Genomic DNA, 20,489 nt, shown 5'->3' on the forward strand with positions numbered 1-20,489 from the left:
AAAATTTCCATTGAGTTCTCCTTCGGAGCCTGCCTCCCTTGAGGCACCTGCCCACTGCCTCAGGAGAGAGAAGTTTCAGAAGTTGCTGAAATGGTGCTTCTCGAGTTTGACTTCCCCCTCTGCACCCCCTGGAGGGTTTCCTCCATGCATGGTGTGCAAAAGTCCCTTCTCTCCTTGCCAAGCCCCCGGCTTGGATAATAGGACCTCCCTAGTGTCCAACAGTTCCGGTTATCCGTCATTTGGCCCGCCCCTTTATGTCGGAACTCTACTGTATATCATTTTAGGCAAAACATTCATTTCAATCTTCCATAATTTTGGTGCCGGACACCCATGGGGAGGGGCAAGAAGCCAGCACATCAGATAATATGGTGTGTCGGATAAGCGGAAGTCGGATAACCGGAACTCTACTGTAATATGAAAGGAAGGGAAGGAAATTCTAACAAGAGTAGGGCTCTTGCTTGGGGCCCTGCAGAGTTGGAATAGTGTTTCAAAACAAAAAGGTAATAATAATAGAGAAAGCAAACTAACAAAAGACGTTTTAATTTATCCAAACACAGATTTTATTGATATATTGATTTCCACAAACTACAAATCCACCGCCAATAATTTGTATTTCAAATTAAAAAGACAAAAGACAAACGCCCAGCCCTAGATTAGCACAAACAGAGCCCCTTCCACTACTTGCCCCCCAAAAAAGGAGATTGCTTTTGCAACTCTTTCTCTTTCTCTCCAGCCTGGAAAACTCACATCAACCCAGCTTTCTCCCTTTCTTCTTTTTCCGTCTCTCCTAAAATCCCTCTCCCAATATTGCTATTCCTTCTCTCTTCTCTCCCTTCTTTTAGCACAAGCAGCAGCGAGCCAGCTACAGCCAGATAGTGCCCCCCCCCCCCCCCCCGGAATGAGCAGGCTTGGTTGAGTGTACACAGTTAGCTGAGTCATATATCTGAACACTTCCGAGGACATCTGAGCAATGGCTTAAAATGGTTCAAAATCTACATGTTGCGGTGGATGCAAGTGTACACATCGGAAACTACAACTTGCAAATGACAAATCAATCCCACCCATCCCACCACTATTCAAGATTCCTCTTATCAGATATTTCTGCCAAATGTGGTCCACATCCATCATTTTTGGGGTTCACAGTGGTCTCTGGATGTAGTTGAACTACATTTCCCCTAAATTACTTTCAATTCCTCCTAAATCCTTCCAGTATTTTCTGTTGGTCATGGAGGTTCTATGTGGGACCTACTGTTGGCAGGGTTCAAGGGGCACTTTGGTTGTAGATGAACTATAAATCCCAGCAACTAAAACTCCCAAATGTCAAGATCTATTTCCCCCAAACTCCACCGGTGTTCAAATTTGAGCATATTGAGCATTCGTGGCAAGTCTGGTCAATATCCATCATTGTTTGAGTCCACAGTGCTCTTTGGATGTAGGTGAACTACAACTCCAAAATTCAAGATCCATGGCCACCAAACCCCTCCAGTATTTTCTGTTGGTTGTGCGAGTTTTGTGTGCTAAGGTTGGTTCAATTCCATCGTTGCTGGAGTTCAGCGTGCTCTTTGATTGCAGGTGAACTATAAATCCCAGCAACTACAACTCCCAAATGACAAAATCAATCTCCCCCAACCCCACCAGTATTCAAATTTGGGTGTATCAGGTATTTGTGCCAAATTCGGTACAGTAAATGAAAATACATTCTGCTTTTTAGATATTTACACCACGATTCATAACAGTAGCAAAATAATAGTTATGCAGTAGCAACAAAAATAATGTTATGGTTGAGGGTCACCACAACATAAGAAACTGTATTAAGGGGTCACAGCATTAGGAAGGTTGAGAACTACTGATTTAGAATATCCCCTGACTTTGGGCCAGTGGATCCATCCACAAATGCTTTAATGGCCATCCTGTACTTCCCAAGCTTGGGTGGCTTGGAAACACTTACCATCTTTTCCCATTCCCCATGTTGCAGGAATTTCTGGGAGTGACATGGATCCTGCCAGTCACTCATCACCTGTATTGATGTTGATTGCATTGATTGGGTGATTGTGGAAGAGAGGGAGGAGACAAGGGAATGATCCTCTTGTCCTCCCCCCTTTCTTGTCAATCTGTCATCCCAGCCAACATCACTACAGGCAATGGCTGATCTAGAGACTGCCGCAATACAGAGGATACTAAACCCGCAATTCTGAACCACGCTAGGTGGTCAGGACTCCCTTCCACCTCAGCAGTAGCTGTAGAGGGAGCTCTTATAATCATCTCAGGGTCAGTCCTGTGTATGCCATGCCAGGTCAGGCCCAGGATGACAGGTCACTATAGAGCTACCCCTAAACATTTCTTCTGTAGGTGCCTTGGGTAAAATTAAGCTCTTGGCTGATGCTCTGTATACAACACCTTGAGTAGATGTTACTACCTTATTTGTAATTAACAACTCCTAATGTTTACTAGTAAGAGCAACACTTCAGGAGTAAAATCTTCTTTTTAGGATAAATCTATGATTTCCTTAGGTTTAAGGCCAGCAGACATTCCTTGAAATTTCTTTGTATTAATTCTAAGCCCTTGTTTCATCCAACATCTCAGAGAGCATGGGAATTTAAAAGACCAAAGGTATAATTAATATTTTAAAATGATAATACAGATGAACTCTCCAGCAACATTGTGACCGCCTGAATGATAATTTCCATTACCATCACACACACAAAAAGTAGCTGCTTTGCACTCCCTTTGAAAAACGGTTAGTGAAAGGAAATTTTCCTTATGTCTGTAGCAACCTGGATCATTAACTACCATGTTTCCCCAAAAATAAGACAGTGTCTTATATTAATTTTTGCTCCCAAAGATGTGCTAGGCCTTATTTTCAGGGAACGTCTTATTTTTCCATGAAGAAGAATTCACATTTATTGTTGAACAAAAAAATGAACATTTATTATATACTGTACAGTAGTTGTCATCACAAACCAGCATAACCAGACAAACTGTGAATCCCATCAAGAATTTTTTGTTACTACCATTATTTCCATGTATAACTGATATGTACATTCCTGCATTCTCTGGTGTTCTGTTTGGCAGGCGCTGGGCATGCTTCCAAACAAAAACTTTGCTAGGTCTTACTTTCAGGGGAGGCCTTATATTTAGCAATTCAGCAAAACTTCTACTAGGTCTTATTTTTTGGGCATGTCTTTTTTGGGGGGGAAACAGAGTACTAGGCCACTGCAAAAAATTTGGAAGTGTCAGAAATCGTAAGAAAATCAGAAGTTTTGTAAGTCAGAAGCCATATCCGAAGTGTTTGCATAGCCCACACCAAATATTTTAGAATCGAAACTTACCCTGTACTTTTTCATTTTAGAAGGTTCCCAAAGTCAGTTTCATATTCAGTTCAAGGAAGCAAAGCCATTAAGCCAAAAAGACTGCATGCCTGCCTGCCTGGAATTAATGGAGTCTCAATATTAGGAGCCATGAAAAGAGGGAGCAGTGCATTTTGGAAACAGCATAGAACTCTGGGAAATGTAGTTTAGGAAGGGGAGGAGCCCTATGTCAAAGAATTCAAAGGAATTCTGCCCTAAACTAATTTCCCAGTATGCATCAGCATCAGAAAGTCCCTATTAGGAGTGGAGATCAATCTGTACTGAGCCAGAGTTCCAATACATTTGCTAATATTCTACACTATCATTTCTGTTCCTGGGTTATAAATGGCAGTTCCTTATTGGTTCTGTCATAAAAACATGGTGAAAATATATTACACTGCAAAAACTTTGTATTTGCACAAGGGACATCGTCCTATAGCAAATTCTGCTTTATTGAGTTTCTACCAATTTAATGAAGTTTCTGCCACAAAAGCAATGTTTCTGGAGTAGAACAACTACTTTCAAAGTAAAGACTATACAATTGTACAGGAAATAATACTTTCAAAGTAGAAACAGATGTCAGGTTCTGAGGCGCGATAAATAAATAAATGGTTATCAACACTGATTTTCCAAAACCAGAAAGAGTATAACGGGGAATTTTAGCTTAATTCTAATTACAAACTGCAGGGGTCTTTGAATTTCTTGGATCCAAAATCTTCCACTGCCACTAATAAACCCCTGTAAGACATGGACCTTCATTCCCAATAGTTGTGTTTGTGTGATTTTTTTCTAGCTAGGGCTCATCACCATGCTTGGGGTGCAGCTACACTGTAGAATCAATGTAGTTTGCCATTGCTCAATGCTGTAGTTTGATGAGGCTCCAGCCTTTTTTTGGCAGAGAGGTGAAAGATCTAGTAAAATTACAACACCCATGATTGCATTGGGTTAAGCCATCACAATTAAAGTGGTTTCAAACTGCATTAGTATAGAATTAATGGCTCTGTATGCTTCCCAGACAATGGTCTATGTTGCATTTTTAGTTAATGAGTTCCAGTATATGGCTAAATGTATCACAAATGTTTTGTACAAACTCTCTTTTTTCTTCTTGATAAAAATGTCTTTATATCTTTATAGAGCTTTATATCATTGTCTAAATCTTTAATTTCCCACCCCATTGCAATACTCCATTTTTCATCAAGTCTCATCATTTGTATCATCAGGCAGAACACAATCATTTAAAATAATTAAATAACAACAACAACAACAACAACAACAACTTTATATCCTGCCCCATCTTCCAAAAGGGACTCAGGGTGGCAAGTAATTAATTAAAATAATTAAAACGGACGTTTATGTAGTGTTTTTAATTCCATTGCTAGATTAAGAATTTTGTTTTTTTGTTTTTTACTTTTCTTGCAGAAGCTGACTGGTTAAGTCTCCCAGGATAAAATCTTAGTTTGCAGAAGGCATGGTAAAATGCACCCTGCAAATTTATTTATTATTTATTTATTTACAGTATTTATATTCCGCCCTTCTCACCCCGAAGGGGACTCAGGGCGGATTACAATGAACACATATATGGCAAACATTCAATGCCAACAGACAAACAACATTCAGTTTTAGACAGACACAGAGGCATTTTTAACATCTTTCCAGCTTCACGGTTCCAGCCACAGGGGGAGCTGTTGCTTCACCGTCCATTGGTGGCTGTTCTTCCTCATTCTTTTCCTCGTGAGCAGTTTTATGGTGTTGTAGATTAGTTAAATTAGCCTCCCGCATAAAGCGTACCTTAAATTTTCCCTACTTGACAGATGCAACTGTCTTTCGGGGCTGCTAGGTCAACAGCAAGCCGGGGCTATTTTTTTTTAATGGTCGGAGGCTTAACCCGACCCGGGCTTCGAACTCATGACCTCTCGGTCAGTAGTGATTTATAGCAGCTGGTTACTAGCCAGCTGCGCCACAGCCCGGCGCTTTGTCCCTTTCCTGTCAACGTCTCCACAATTTCCATAAAAGTACACAGCCTGTAGCTTCTTTTCAATAAAATAGTAGGAGCCTCTGGTGGCCTAGGGGATAAAAGCCTCATGACTTGAAGGTTGGGTTGCTGACCTGAAGGCTGCCAGGTTCGAATCCCACCCGAGGAGAGTGCAGATGAGCTCCCTCTATCAGCTCCAGCTCCATGCGGGGACATGAGAGAAGCCTCCCACAAGGATGGTAAAACATCAAAACATCCGGGCGTCCCCTGGGCAACGTCCTTGCAGACGGCCAATTCTCTCACTCCAAAAGCAACTCCGGTTGCTCCTGACACACACACACAAAAATAGTCTGAAATTTTTTAGTGAAGGATAAGATTTTGGTTTACTTCCCAGAATTTATTAAAAAAATACATTGAATGAAACATGAATGACACACTCACAGAGGTAAATGCTTCCTGTGTAATTAGAAATACCTGATTCTCAATAGGAAGGATCTTTTGTACAGGCTATGCTATTCACAGATTGAATTAAACAAACTCAGCTGAAATCAGTTTCTCTCTGTGTGTGTGTATGGTTATGGTGACATTGTACTATGTGCACTATGTTTGGTCATGTTCCTCAATATATTCAGTCTTACGAAATCATTCAGTCAGGAAAACAAAAGAGAGTGCGTTTTGAGGGTATATTCAAAGCCACATAGAATATAAGCAGATAAGCTAACCCTGTATGAGTCTGACACAAAATGAGCAGATATATCTCCATAGTGTGTGAGTGTATGGTCTAATACATGGTTTCCCAACCATGGTTTCTGGACCTCAGTCCCACAATCCCAACAGGTGGTAAACTGGGAGGGATTTCTGAGAGTTCAAAACACCTGGAGGACTAAAGTTTGGGAACCACTGATCTAGTAGATAGTAGCAATTTAAAGATTTGTTCTTGTTCATACGAATGGAAAATCTCAATGTGCTCTTTTTCCATGAGCTGCGATAATGTCTGACATTTTTCACATTTGGGAGGGCTTTTGTGCACAGACATTTTGTACTAGTGACAATAATTTTTACAAAAACTATCATGATTTGCACCTCACTGCAAGTTACTTTTTAAAGAAGCATTAGCATTTGAGGATTTGCTTATATCCTGTTTGATGAATGCTCTTGTCCTTTTGTGCGTAAAAGATGAGAACTCATCAGAGACTTTTATGGAAATTGTGGAGATGTTGACAGGAAAGGAACAATGTGGTCATTTCACTCTTACATGTGGTTTGCCAACGTTTTAGCTTGTGTCTCAACTTTACAGATAAAGAGTCTGGTGAATATTTTGTACATCTCTACCAGCTATAATTATTTTAAGGTGCAATACATCATGGGAATACAATTGAAAAAAATCAAAACATTTTTAAACATTTCAGAAATTTGGTTTCTTGAGTATTGGAAGATCCTGATGAAAAGAATCCCAGATAAGTGAGAATCCTCATAGTTCAGGATTTACATGGGCATTTACATCAGCATTTTTTTTTCCAGAAAATGTCATTTAGTGTATCAAAAAAAGTAATATTTATTGTGTAGGAAATAATATTTCTATGTCTTCAGAAATGATAGGATCGTTTGTGTGTGTGCAGAAATTATTATTTTTCCTGGGGAGAAAAATGTCATTTTCTTCACAAAATCCCACATGAATTTGCAGTTTGCTTGCTTTTTTTTTTTTACTCTGAAGATTTCTGAATTGCAAATAGTCATTGAAAACTTGACTATTTTCACTTCCTCGCTTGCACTGAGGAGTAGGGTGACTAACTTAAGTCCATGAATGTAAGGGATGGCTAATGAAATATGGGCAAAACAGAATATCAAAATATCAATATGGGAGCCAGGAGACATAGTCTTCTGTGTGCCTGGGGGGAGTCTCTCATCCGGTATCAGCCATGGCTTGAGGTTCTTGGTTTTAGCCTGCCACTTTTGGATTCTTGCTTGCTGAGGTGTTCCTGCAGATATCTCTGTAGATCTTAGAAAGCTATTTCTTAATTTAAGGCATTGGCATGCTGGCTAATATCCGAACAGAGGATGGGCTGGAGATGTCACTGCCTTAGTCTTTTCATGATTGGCCCCTAGTTCCCGGTGGATGTCAGATGGTGCAATACCGGTTAAACTGTATAATTTCTCCAATGGTGTGGGGCATAGACATCCTGTGATAATGCAGCATGTCTCATTAAGAGCCACATCCACTGCTTTAATGTGGTGAGATGTGGTTCACATTGGGCATGAATATTCAGCAGCAGAAAAGCAAAGCACAAGGGTTTTGTGTCTGGTTGTGGTCCCCAGGTTGTGCCAGTCAGCTTTCATATGATTTTATTTCTAGCACCCACTTTTTGCTTGATAGTAAAGTAGTGCTTCTTGTAAGTCAGAGCATGGTCCAGGGTAACTCCCAAGCATTTGGTGTGCTGCAATGCTTTAGTTGGATTCCTTCCCAGGTAATCCTCAGAGCTCGAGATGCTTGTCTGTTCTTAATGTGAAAAGCACATGTCTGTGTTTTAGATGGATTAGGGGTCAGCTGGTTTTCCCTGTAATAGGCAGTAAGAGCACCTAAAGCTTTAGAAAGATTCTGTTCTAAGCTCCCTGCTTGAGTGATGATGGCATGATCGTCAGCATAGATGAAACTCTCTGTCCCTTTTGGCAGTGACTGGTCATTTGTGTAACTACATAATGAAATGGTAACAAATAATTCATTAATTTTGTTATAGTAACAAAACGGAATGTACTATACTTTAGAAACACTTTGGAAACAATTTGCTGGGGTCTTCTAATTTTGGAATGAGTTTTGTAACATTTTCTTCATCAGCCACACAAGCCTAATATACAGCATGGCAAATATCATTTTATATCGTATTATATATGTTATTATATATTTAATACAACTCTATGCTGTTCTCTTTTATTTTACTGTTAGTTTGGTCAATGTCTGAAAGAGGATGTAGGTTTCTTCCAGTAGGTAAGTTATCAATAAATTCTATCACATGTTTTACCTCTTTGGCCATTTTGTTACTTCTTTTCGGGGTGTTAATAATACATTTACATAAAAGAAACACATATATTCACATGAAGTAACCTAACTTTGTTTCCAGCAAATATATGCTAGATAACACCAGCCAGATATTCAAGAACATTTTTCTGCAGAAAACATCAATTCAACTTTGATGGCAATGTTAAAAATCTATTTCTCTAAAAAGCCACAGAATTGGTAACAATAGGCTGGGGAAAATGGAATCCATTTGAAATTTATGGCAGAGAAGTATCTAATGAATCATTTAAATTGACAGCTAAAGGAAATACCGGTAATAACGGAAATGGACAAGCACAAGTTTTCTTGGATTTGTCTGGGAACTCTGCATTCACCTTAGTTTAGGGAAAGGTATTCTGCTAGAAGAATGATGACAGACATAAAAATAAGACTTTCCGCATGCATGTCAAAGATAAACTAGCAGAAAGGTAAATATCCCATTAGCTGAACAAATCTTATCAGTTTCTCATATTAAATTGTTAAAAAAGGAAGAAAACTTGGTTTTCGTGCAGATGATGCATTTTAGAGGACACAGATTATAGTGAGGCCAAAATTGCTCAAGTTAGAGCAAGTAGAAGAAAAAGTAATAGTCTAATGGGGGCTATTGTCCAATGTATTGTTTCAACAAGTAAACATACAATATTTGCCATAAGGACATAATTAGGAGGAGAATAATAGTAAATCTCTTGTTCAGTTGCTCAGTGAGAGAATTTCAGAGCCAGTATAATATGAAATGTCATTGATCCCCAACCAGCAAAATAATAATACAGTAGAATCTCACTTATCCAACATTCGCTTATCCAACGTTCTGGATTATCCAACGCAATCTGCCTTTTAGTAGTCAATGTTTTTGTAGTCAATGTTTTCAATACATTGCAATGTATTGGTGCTAAATTCGTAAATACAGTAATTACTACATAACGTTACTGTGTATTAAACTGCTTTTTCTGTCGATTTGTTGTATAACATGATGTTTTAGTGCTTAATTTGTAAAATCATAACCTAATTTGATGTTTAATAGGCTTTTCCTTAATCCATCCTTATTATCCAACATATTCACTTATCCAACATTCTGCCAGCCCGTTTATGTTGGATAAGTGAGACTCTACTGTAGTTGAAATGACTATACTCGAGATTTGAAATTCTCTACATGTGAATGTTTCTAATTGGTATAAAAATAACCTCTAAAATAGTTCTAACAATATGGTTAGAAAAGTCAGTTAGGGCAAAGGTACTCCATCTCTTTAATTTTATGCCCTCAATTGACCCTGAAGCAAGATTTTCTGTAAATTCTAAATCCCACTGCTTTGTCATCTTCTGATCTGAAATGGCAACTCAAGAAAAGTAAATATATTTTGTACAGCCTGTAAAACTCACAGCAACCTATATTTTGTACAGTCAGAATAAACTGAATTGGGTTTAAATAAATCTTTCTCTCTTTATTTCTCTCTCTCTTTCACACATACAACGTAAGAACTGAACAAAAATATAAATGTCTTGTTCTGCTACCTCTTTCTTTTTTGAGATGGCTAAACTCAATCTAATTACAAAGGCAGTTATGTAGACATTTCAGATTAATGTTTGCAATTATTAGACGCTGGCACCTAGACATACCAGGTCTTGTTTGGAGTGTAAACAGCATTATTTAGATAGCCTAAACGTGTATATTTCTTATTAATTGTCCTTCACAAAAATCAATAAACTAATTAGGAAAATGGTTGTGTAATCTTAAATAATTAGCCACTGATCCTTGAACAGCATGATGGATACTAAGAGGTACCTTTGTGTATTGTAGAAGGAATTAGAAATGTGTTACAGAACGGATATCTGAACCTTGGTACATCTTCAAAACTATTCTTGCAGCAGAGTATCGTGTGTGTGTGTGTGTGTGTGTGTGTGTGTGTGTGTAGTTGGGAGCTGCTGCATCTTGAAGTAGAAATGTTTGGATCTGTTTGCAAGGCCAACCATAGTTTAGCATTCTCAGGACCTTGGCTGGGCCATGCTCAGCTATGGATAGATCTGGACAACAATTTTTTTAGCAGGGCTTCCTACATTTTCCAGTTAAGCTAGCTTGAACATCAAAGAATCCATCAGCCCAGGCTTTATTTTACTTACCACTTTTATCTTTCCAAGTTATGCCAACGAAACTTGCTGGTCTGATGAAATCAATCTATTAGCATTTCCACATCTGTTCTGTTAATGAAACTGGGTTGAATGAAACATTTTTAGAAGATCTTTGTAAAATATTAAATGTCTTCATGATTTTGATGGAAATAAGTTAAGATTTAAAGGGAGGGTAGAGGAAACTGAAATAGATGAGACTGATCTACTGAATAGAAGGCTGTTACATGACAGGGAGTTATATCACTATCCTCCCTTTACTAAGTTTTATTTCCCCTATTTAATTTCTGCAGTGCATGTGGTTTAGAATTAATTTCAATTTATTTTGTTTCTTAAGGGCAAAATTCACCAATTTGTAGTTTAACAAAAAATAACAGGGTGAATACAAAACTGACAATTTTATCAGTCTGTTGTAGCTGCACAAGGACTCGATTATTTATTGATTTAAGTATATAATATATATTTTTATTCATAGACTACCAAGGTCTCCAATAGAAATCTCTGAAAGATCAATCATCCACTAATCTGAATCTGGGAGAGATTAGAAACAAATTTGGAAAAGGTTCAACTGAATAACCACACATAAAATAGAGAAAGGCAGAAGTCCTATCCTTGCTAATAGAAGTTTTGAGCATGTGAAAAGTACATTCCCATGGGGGAATGATATCAGCAATTATTAACATTAAAGCTGTATCTTAAGGTGCAGGTTTACATTCTTGGAGCCCCAGTGGTGCAGCAGGCTAAACTGCTGAGCTGCTGAACTTGCTGACTGAAAAGGTTGGTGGTTCAAATTCAGGGAACGGAGTGAGCTCCTGCTGTCAGCCCCAGCTTCTGCCAATTTAGCAGTTCAAAAACATGCACATGTGAGTAGATCAATAGGTACTGCTCCGGTGGGAAGGTAACAGTGCTCCATGCAGTCATGCCGGCCACATGACCTTGGATGTGTCTACAGACAATGCTGGCTTAGAAATGGAGATGAGCACCAACCCCCATAGTCGGGCACAACTAAATTTAATCTCAGGGGAAAACTTTTACCTTTACCGTACATGCTTGTGGGCAATTATACATGCTCAGCAACATTGGGACTTGTTTTTTAATGAGGAAGTGTATGTATCCATAATTTGAAATTAAATAGAATCCTAGATAAGTTTGTTGATAAAGTTTTATTTTTCTGAGAGATGCTCAGCCACTCAGAAAAGGAAATGAACCACCACTGTTTTCATTTTCATTTTCCACATCAGTTTTTGCCAATCAATCCTGAAACAGTAAATGTATCACAGAACAGTCTACTAGATATGTGAATTCCTCCTCTCCCATCCTCCACATACCATGTCCTTTCCTTTTTGGATTTCTTTATACATATACTGCAAAAAACTATAAGGCGATATTATTGATTAGTCAATAGAATACCAAGGTGGTCACAGCCTTAAAAAGTGACATTTTTGTTTCTGAGTAGGGATGTACACAATGCCCCAAAACTGTGCAATTTTTAGTTCCATTTTCAGCACCTATTTTTTGGATGGGCATGCTGTTTTCGGTCCAGTAAGATTTGGTCAATTCGCACCAATAGGGAAACTTTAGAGGTTTGTTTCTCCAGCAATTTTAAACCTATCAGGATGAAACTTACTTCAGTTGTAAGCCACATTGACAATTATAAGCCTGCCAAGTTTCAGAGCGTTACCTCCTGTTCCAAAAAAGAGTACTGTTCAATAGTGACTGGTAATTTCCATGTAAGCGAGATAGAAAATCTCCTCCAAGTCCGAATTTGAACTTTAAAGGAACCAACCAAAGTGGAGAACTTATTTGGGAAATTATTCCCTGATAACATCCCTGACTTCAGTCCACAGTTCTTTCAGTTGCTGGTTGATCGGACTCAATAGTCCTTCTTGTCCTCTTCTATTTTGTTGCAATAATTATTATAGCTTTTCTCTTTATCTCTATGCCCAAGTCACTGAACAGTTCCTTTCAGGATTCAGATCATGTTTCCCTTATCTTTCACTTTTACTATTCATCTCAACCTAACTAAAGACATACATCATTTATCTAATAATTTCTATTTCTTTTTAGGTACAGATGGTGCCATTGTTCACTCTTCAAAGCTGATGTCCCTGATTCTGGTCCAGAATTTTTCAGATTCTTGATCAGTTAGGTTTAGAAATTCATATCTGACCTTTAAAATTTACGTGGGTTCTCTTTAGTTTATATTTTGGCAATAAGATTGAATCAATGTCCATTAATTTTGCATATTATCACTTCATATTGTATGCCACAAACTATCCTAAGTCTCCTTTTTGCACAGGGAATGGAACCTTTCCGCCTTCTTCCTTCAGTAATTCAGTTTATTTGATTTCTATATCAGCCATCCAATGGCTCTCACATGTGTAGCTAGTTACTTGAAGACCTTTGTCTGCAGTGAAAAAATTGCAACACCTTCTAATAAGCACAGGGTGGCAGGGAGCACAGTGCTTTTTGAGATGGCATCATCATCATTTGTTTCTATCACTGACATGTGGAAAAGTTTATCCAGATTTTTAGTCTAGATTTTTAGGCCATCATTTCTTGATTTATAGTCAAGTATGTAGGGTAACTAATCTATCTGATTAAAAATGTTCAACTCCCATCCCTTTTAGTGCACTCACCTCAAATACTGCAAAGTTCATACATTCCATTTCTTGTTTTATAATGTCTATGTGACTGATTCATTACGCGGCTCTAACTTTCCTTTTATGTCTGAACATATCAGCATTCAGCACTTCAATAGCTTCTTTAAAATACAAGCTGAAACATCAAGTAGATTCACTAATTCACTACTGACATGGAAATCACCAGTTACCATTAGCTTTTTTGAAATTCTTCAACTGAGAATCGGGCCCCATCTTCAATGCCATATAATGCAGTTTATATGACAATACAGATGGGGGCTCTGGGCTCTTTTATGCTGCAATATCATATGAAAGCTGACTGACACAACCTGGGGATCACAACAGATACAGTGAAGACATCTGCCCATGTGCTTTGCTACTCTGCTGTTGAGTATGCATTTATTTATTTATTTACAGTATTTATATTCTGCCCTTCTCACCCCGATGGGGGCTCAGGGCAGATCACAATGCACATATACATGGCAAGCATTCAGTGCCCTTAGACATATGACATACAGACAGACACAGAGGCAATTTAACATTTTCCAGCTTCATGAGGGTATGCTCGATTCCAGCCACAGGGGGAGCTGCTGCTTCATCGACCACTTGTGACACTGAGTCCTTGATGGAGTACTTCCTCATTTCTTTCCACATGCTGCTGAAAGTTTTTATGGTGTCATAAATTAGTTAAATTTGCCTCCCTGCATAAAGTGGTACCTAAATTTTCTACTCAACAGATGCAACAACAAACTAGGCTATTAAATGTTCGGGCGCTCAATCTAACCTGGGCTTCGATCTTATGACCTCTCAGTCAGTAGTGATTTATTGCAGCTGGCTACTAACCAGCTGTGCCACAGCCCAGCCTGTGTGGAACCATCTCATATTAAAACAGTGGATGTGGCTCTTAATGAGACATTATCTCAGGATGTCTACGCCCCACACCACTGGAGAAATTATACTGAGTAGCCGGTATTGCACCACCCGACGTCAGCCAGGATGTAGTAGCCAACAATGAAAAGACAAAGGCAGTGACATCTCTGGCCCATCCCCTGTTTGGATATCAGCCAACATGCCAATGTCTTAAATCAAGAAATAGCTTTCTAAGATCTACAGAGATACTCTCAGAAACACCTCAGCAAGCGAGAGTCCAAAAGTGGCAGGGCAAAACCCGGAACCTCGATCCATGGCTGAAACAGGATGAGAGACTCTCCCCTGGGCACACAGAAGACTGGGTGGCTTGGAAGGTGCTGAACAGACTGCGCTCTGGCACCACAAGGTGCAGAGCCAATCTTCAGAAATGGAGCTACGAAACAGAGTCTGCAGCACGCGAGTGTGGGAAAGAGCAAACCACAGACCACTTACTACAATGCAGTCTGAGCCCTGCCACATGCACAATGGAGGATCTTCTTGCAGCAACACCAGAGGCACTCCACGTGGCCAGCCTCTGGTCAAAGGACATTTAGTATAATGCCAAGTTTTTAACTTTGCTTGTGTTTCTAAATACATTACAACTGTACCTTCAGTTTCACTTCTGATATGATAAATAGGCCCCTTTCAGATAGGTCCTATATTCCAGGATCTGATCTCAGGTTTTCTGCTTTAAACTGGATTATGTGAGTCTGCACTCCCAGATAATTTGGGATAAACATAAATCCTGGGATCAGATCCTGGGATATAGGGCCTGTTTGGGAGGACCTTCAGACTCAGGTATTTAGAAGATCAGCGTTGTTTCTCTAGAGGGGGGAAATATGGGCATTTTAAAAAACAAACAGAAGGTTCAGATTGTTTTGAATTCACAATGTTCTTCCTTTCACATTTTAAATTATTAAGGGAAAGAAAATCAGCAATACTTTTTTTCAAGTGACCTCTAGCAGTTGTGTCCCACCCAAAATCTGACATGACTTGTAAATCTAGAATAAAATAATTAGAAAATAAATATATCATGGCTTGCAATAAAAGTCAAACTGCAGTAAAACACTTAGACACTAAAATTGGCAACCTCCTGATAAAGATTCACAAGTCAATCACATTTCCAGGTTCATTCTTTCATATCTATTCATCACTACCGGCCATGCCTGATTCCCAGTGGTACCGATTCCATAGCTGGAGTTTCCAGATATGTCTCAGATGTACTGAAGTAGAAACCCCCCATCTTTGTAACACCTGAAGTGTGAAAAGAGAATTTGTGGAACAGTAATTGAAATAAAGAGACTAGACACAAGTTTGGGTTAATAAGGAGCACTTTATTTGAAAAAAATATCTTATTTAAACTTCCACCTCATTAGATGTGCAAAAGGCATGGAGGAGGCAACCTAGTGTGGATCAGATGAAGCATGTGATCTTATTCAGAGATTACTACAAACTTTTCCTAAGTGATAATAAGGATCAGAATCTTCGTAACAATAGTGTGTTGGATGGGCGTGTTAGCAAGCCTAGTGAATAAAACAAACTGTGGGTTAGCTGCTTACGGCTAACAGTATTGACTGCTAGCCACTGGTGTTGGTTGTTACCCTGTTTCCCCTAAAATAAGACATCCCCAGAAAATAAGACCTAGTAGAGGTTTTGCTGAATTGCTAAATATAAGGCCTCTCCCAAAAGTAAGACCTAGCAAAGTTTTTGTTTGGAAACATGCCCTTCGAACAGAACACCAGAGCATGCAGGATTGGTAAATGTACATACCATAGATTGTTGTACATAGAAATAATGGTAGTAACAAGAAATTTTTGATAGGATTCACAGTTTGTCTGGTTATGCTGGTTTGTGATGACAACTACTGTACAGTACATAATAAATGTTCAAATTTTTTGTTCAACAATAAATGTGAATTCTTCTTCATGGAAAAATAAGACATCCCCTGAAAATAAGACCTAGCGCATCTTTGGGAGCAAAAATTAATATAAGACACTGTCTTATTTTCAGGGAAACACGGTAGCTACTGATGTAGCCACAAGTTGCTGCTGCATGTTGATGGAGTTGGAAGCTGAAGAAAGCTACTGAAAAAGCCAGGAGTGTTTGTCTCACCAAGCCAGTCAAGGCATCATGGATCACTTACTAAGAAAAAGTTGAACTGTTTATGTTTCCCTGTCTTCCTGCTATCAAGAAGAAGACTTCTTAAGGAGAGAGTATTTGCTTGTTTTTCAATGTGGTGAGGATAACTGCTAAGAACTGTGTTGTATATTTTTGTTATTCTCAAGTGAATGAACTACTTTCAGTTTCTACTTTAAAGCACAGCTGACTCAAGTGTTTTTTTTTCTCCTTTGTCAGGACTTCAGTTCTGGGACACACAGAGTAAGAAAAAGCTGTTATATCTTTTCCTTTTTTGCTCATCTCTCCTTTTCTTCTTTTATAACATTATTCTGGAGGGTGATTCTGGTGGGAAAGACCAGATTAAAGAAGAAAGAAAAGGCAGACACCTCGAAGAAGATACTAGGAAGTTTTGCTTTTAAGCTTTTTTTAATTCCCCCTTCCTGTCTTTTTCCCTAACCCTTTCCCCCTTTTCTTTTTTTCTTTTCCCTCTACTCTTTATTCTTATTTTTCCCCACTATTTATCTTTTGTAACACCTCTACCCTTTCCCATCACATACACTATTTTTTGGGGACTTTTACTCATTCTGCACCTATAAGCATTTTAATCTGTGAAAATCAATAAAGATTATATATTTTTTTAAAAAAAAGAAAAAGCTTTTATATCCTTAACAGGATAAGGGCTAACGATCTTCCGCACTCTGCAAATCAAATTATACGGATGTACTACTAACCATGGTTTGACAATTCAGATGTCCTCTTTAACAGGGAAAAACACCTGACTTAAAGGAGAACTCGAACATTGGATTCATGGGCCTGCCCACTATTAAATGGCCATTCTGAGGAATTCATTCCCCAAGTCTCATGATCTAAAGTGAGGGATGAAACCCTAGGCCAGTCCCAAGGAAAGTCTGCTTCCCCATCTGTTATGGTTGAGCCTTCGGGCTCTGGTAATGGAAGAAGGGGTCGTAAGACTCCTCGAGAGTCAGACACTCTCGAGGAGCGTGAAAGGAAACGTCTCCGGGATTTGTTTGCAGAGCCGACAGATGAGGACTCATTTGAGGGTTTTTCTCAGGGTTTGGAGGAAGAGATGGTCAGCTCAGAGGAGGATGACATGGAATGGACTCGTGTGAGGGAGGATTTGGGTGTTGGGGAAACAGGCAATGAAAGCGTGGGAGGTGTTTGGCGGGTTGCAGGATCAGACCCATGGACTGGTTGGAGGGATGGAGCGGGATCCACAGCTGGGGATGCTGTGGGGCGTAGTCGAAGGTGCTTAAGCTCTGATGAGGATGATGATGTTGGGGCGTCTGGAATTGGGATGGCAGCTGACAGCGATGATGAGCTTGAACTGGGATAAAATGGGGCTTGGGACCAATGTCTAATTGCGTTGGGCAAGGTAATCTGGATGGACGCTTGGGCTTTTGTTTGGGAACTTCCTGAAGACGGGTATGATTCGCTACTGGATACGTAAGTTTACCAAGGACATTGGGCATCGACGGCGGGAGGAACTGTGTGGGGTTTTTCTCTGTGCAACTTGTGTTTAATCTTGATAGCTTGAACCTCCGTCGTCTTTTTGACGGGCAATACCTACTTACACTGGATTGACGCTGGACTGACTGACTACGATTCCGGATTAACCCTGCTGCTGGCTATCGGTGAGACCTTTGGATTCCTTGATGACTACGCTTGGCTATTGATCTTCTGGACCGGATTGGGACCTTGCTGACTGCCGTTACCCTAAACCTGAATCCTGACTACGACCACGCTTTCGTTCGCTGCAGGGAGGGATAAACAAGCCTGTTTTACTCCCCTGCTGTTTCTGAGTAGCAGAGAGGAATCTGCTACCAGCCTTTTGTTTACATTCTGACTCCTGATGATCCTCTTTTGTTTGCATTGTTTGCCAAGCTGAAGTAAGCACTTTGATTTAATCCAGATTACACTGCTGTTTAACCCGGTTTATCCCTTTGAACCATTTAAGATCAAACTGAGCTGTTTTTTTGTTATTTATCCCACTGAAGTCAAGTGTTTGCCCTGTTCTTTGTTTCCTACGGGCGTTTTTAGTTCTGTAACCTCAATAAACTGAGTTTTGTTTTACTTGCTGGCGTTCTGTCTATGACACCATCCCTGGTCTCAGAGGCAGATTCAGACCTGCCCCCCTCTTTCATACAATGGATACCATAGGTATTCACTAAAATCCTCCAATATCTACAATACCTGCAACATATAAGGGGCAAGTGTCTGTTTATTACGGGTGTGCAATTCAGTAAAACCCTGTTCCATTTTCAGTGTCCTGAAGGCAATGCCCCCTTCCCCCAATCTGTTTTTGGGAGCTTCCTGAATTTGAGTTTTTCAATCCAGCAGCCCAAAGATCCATTTTGATCTGGGAAGATCTGACCCATTGGCGGCAATGGGGGGATTTCCCAGGCTCCCTTTCTGTCATTTTTAGGTTTATTGGGGAAAAAATGACCACCCTTAGAGGACACATTTACCACTGTAATTCTCAAGTTTCATAACGTTTGTGTCATCCCTTGATTTTTTGGAAATTCTAAAGGTTTCAAGAAATAAAATCTTTAAAGAAAACCTAAAAATGTATCTCCGGGCCCACTCTCTAATATCTCCAGTTACAGATAGGATGTCAGGATCACCATATCAAACACAAGATAGTCTATGTACAGAGAAAATATAATGTCCTAATAGCAAATAGTAATAACAAAGTCACCAGAACAAAGTTCAATTCGATGGCACCAAACAAAATGAAAAGGAGCAACAGCTCAGAAATTATCTGAGTCTGATATTGGTCCCAGTGTATATAGGCTTCAGGGATACATGTTCAAGGAGAATTTCCTCCAAGCGAAGTAAGCAGACGGTTGTAGAATGGAAAAGATAACATTTGAGCACTGCTTTTCGGAAACAGACACACCAAAAATATAAAAGAATTTTTAATCCATACAGAATTAACCACTCCCACTATTACATCTAAGAGTACTTTGAGATGCCATTACCCCTGTGGACACTTTAAGTGCTGTGGACAATCTTGGAAAACCAAAGAGGTATATAACCATAGGAACAAAGTGGGCACTACACTCAATCTTTAAATTTAAAACCTTTTCCCCTCAGGGACTTAATTAGTCACTTAATTTTAGCAGCTTCCTTTAAGGTACTAAGTACTCTTTATAAACCTTTGAATGAACCTTTAGAATTACAGTAGTAAGCAGTAGTTAGTTATACATGTTATGCTCACAGCTTTCACCTATTTGTTTCAGTCAACCACATTTATTTATTTATTTATTTGTTTGTTTGTTTTTCAAACTTATATGCTGCCACTCCCCTAGGGCTCGGGGCGGTTCACAAGAACCGGCTAAAACAACAATTTAAAAACATCTTAAAAACATCTTTAAAACATCTTTAACAAAACATCTTAAAAACATCCTAAAAGCACCTTTTAAAACATCAATAACAGAACTCAAAAGCCTGCCGGAACAGATGCGTCTTACATGCCCTGCAGAAGGCCAACAAGTCCCGCAAGGCACGAACTTCAGGTGGCAAGGTGTTCCAGAGAGATGGTGCCACTACTGAAAAGGCTCTGCGTCTAGTTGCCGTTAGACGCAAGGTCTTAAAACTGGGGACCTCCAACAGGTCTTGGTCCTCAGAATGGAGGGATCTCTGGGGTTTGTAGGGAGCGAGGTGGTCAATTTCAACTTTTCCTTCTAGGGTATTGTAATTGTTTTCTGCAAAGGTAAAGGATATCCTTTGCTTACAGCAGTAAGCCTCCTGCAAAGGATCATTACCTTGACGTGGTGCTGGAGCTTGGGCACCTCAATGATGCCATTAGCTAAACCATGAAGGGACACCCAAGACGGGAAGGTCATGGCAAAGAGGTCAGACTAAATACTATCCCTGGGGAAGATAATGGCAACCCACCCCAGTATTCTTGCCATGAAAACTAAATGGATCAGTACAACCAGAGATATGTCGGTATACCATCTGAAGATGGGACTCCCAGGTCGGAAGACGGTCAAAATGTTACTGGGGAGTAACAGAGGATAAGCTCACCTAGCCCCAGATGTGATAACACAATTAGCTCAAAGCCGAAAGGAAGGCTAACTTCCAATGGTGCTGGAGGTGAACGACGAATCCGATGTTCTAAAGATCAACACACTATAGGAACCTGGAACGTAAGATCTATGAGCCAGGTAGTTATTGGAGGTAGTTATTGGTGAGATGTCATGATTAAAGATAGACATTCTGGGAGTCAGTGAATTGAAATGGACTGGAATGGGCTACTTCACAACAGATGAGCACCAGATCTACCACTGTGGAGAAGAGGAACA

The sequence above is a fragment of the Anolis carolinensis genome, chromosome 6, assembly GCF_035594765.1.
Source record: "Anolis carolinensis isolate JA03-04 chromosome 6, rAnoCar3.1.pri, whole genome shotgun sequence".
Lineage (NCBI taxonomy): Eukaryota > Metazoa > Chordata > Lepidosauria > Squamata > Dactyloidae > Anolis > Anolis carolinensis.